The sequence below is a fragment of the Cyprinodon variegatus genome, unplaced genomic scaffold (genome assembly GCF_000732505.1).
Source record: "Cyprinodon variegatus isolate N-32 unplaced genomic scaffold, C_variegatus-1.0 Scaffold125, whole genome shotgun sequence".
NCBI classification, from domain to species: domain Eukaryota; kingdom Metazoa; phylum Chordata; class Actinopteri; order Cyprinodontiformes; family Cyprinodontidae; genus Cyprinodon; species Cyprinodon variegatus.
The window spans coordinates 1421192-1423003 of record NW_015150578.1 but is presented as its reverse complement, the minus strand read 5'-3'; the positions used below and the strand labels follow the sequence as shown (position 1 = coordinate 1423003).

The 1812-nt window shown below is 40.8% G+C and overlaps 1 long non-coding RNA gene across 1 annotated transcript; it reads right to left on the bottom strand.

The window, feature by feature from the left end:
* Nucleotides 1–6: 6 nt before the first annotated feature.
* LOC107085456 lies at nucleotides 7–777 on the bottom strand. The gene is made up of 3 exons (XR_001481263.1): nucleotides 688–777; nucleotides 345–380; nucleotides 7–239 (listed from the first exon to the last, which is right to left on the bottom strand). It is a non-coding gene; the product is annotated as an uncharacterized LOC107085456 (long non-coding RNA).
* Nucleotides 778–1812: the final 1035 nt, after the last annotated feature.

Sequence of the window (1812 nt, the reverse complement as noted above, 5' to 3'; positions counted from 1 at the left end):
GGCTGCTCCCTCTCTGGACGACCAACACCAGTAAACTCCACTGTCAAAGCGATGTAAGGTGATCTTACAGGTAGAACCAGCTGGTTTCCCCCATCCATCTCCACACTGAGTCCTGGTTTCTCTGGTTGTGTTCCTCCATACAGTCCATCCAGCAGAGCTGTTGTTCTCCTCACAGCTCAGAGACACTTCTTTACCTTTAAAGAACTGAGATCTGCTGGGACTCACAGTCAGAAAAGCTGCTGAAATGACAAACTGATTATTCATACGTACAGAAACCCTGAACATTTTCTTAACCATAGGTGTTAACTCTGAATATTAAGGTGTTAAACAGGAAGTGAACCAACCTTGGTTTGTTGTGCAGCTCAGCACTGAGGTCAGAGCTAAAAAGAGAAAAATAATAATAATGTGGTTTAACAAAAAACTTCATCATTTCTAGATAAAACCAGTTTTACACCTCAGATAGTTTTCATTCAGACCATTACTGTAAATGTTGTTCCAACAGGTCGAAAATAGCTCTACATCACAAAGTTCTATTAATATTTTCCATGTTTCATCTGTTCTCTTCAGATTCCAGTAGAACTTCTCCTCAGTGTGTTTTAACCCAGTTCCAGGCTGTTTCCCAGCCTCTCCTCCATCATCAGTTATCTACAGAAACCCAGGAAATGTTCAGAAAGAATCTCTACTTACTGAGCAGAAATTTGACAGATGTTTCCTTCATTGTGTCTCTCAGAGCTCTGATAGAAATGTTCTGAGGCTGAGAGTAAAACCCTCTTCCTCTGTGCTTTACGGGTTGCAGGAACAGAAAGTGAGCAATGTTGCAAAGACAAGTATCTCCACCAACCGGGCACTGGCTGTGGGTTAGCACCATCACATCACTTCCTGTTCAGCTCTAGGTTATTATTTTCTGAACACGTTTGAAACACCTACTTCTGTTGTCAATCTTCTCATGTAGGAACCCTTCATCAAACAGTTGTCATTAAAACAAAACACTAGGACTTTGGTTTTGTTCTTAATCCAAAGATCTTCCTCCGTTCGAAGTTATTGATGGAGAAGATGGCAGCTTTAAGCTGTAGGGGTGTTCTGCTGTGCAGACCTAACTCCTCGTGCAGGTTGGCCTCCTCTAACAACAGGGTGTCATTAATGCCGTTGTTATTCTGGGTTACTAAGAAATGTTGGGTCACATGCAGAATGGGGTGATTGTTGTGAAATTAACTGAGGATCAGGCTAAATGCTGGACTTGATGTTGTTGAAAGCTGAAATCTGAGGCCTCCTCATCTGTTTATAGATGATTGCTACTTTTTAATAAAAACGTCTTTCTTCACCTTTCTCTCCATCTATCTTCTCAACACATTCTCATTATCAGTTCGTACGAAATCGTACGAAGTTATGCACAGTAATTTCGTACGTTTTTGACGTTTTTCCCCCAAAAAATACAGATCAGTGCGCATGCGCAGGCAGACAGACGAAAAAAGCAGATCCGCGGACAGACGTAAAACTGGGAAAAACAGTGCAATGATTACTTCTTGATGTCTCGAACTACGTTGCTTGCTGTTTTGTATCTTAGGGTTAGGGTTAGGGTCAGGGTTAGGGTTAATTATATGTTAAATTCTATGTTATTGAATGGTGCGTAAGATGCGCATGCGCAAGGATATCGCAAGACGTAAAAATATAACGAAATACGACGAAAAAAAACGTCTAAAACGTACGAAATTACTGTGCATAACTTTTCGTACAATTTCGTACGAACTGATAATAAGAATACACTGATCTTCTCTGTCCAAAATAACCTGCTGGTCTTCAGAGTGTCAACTA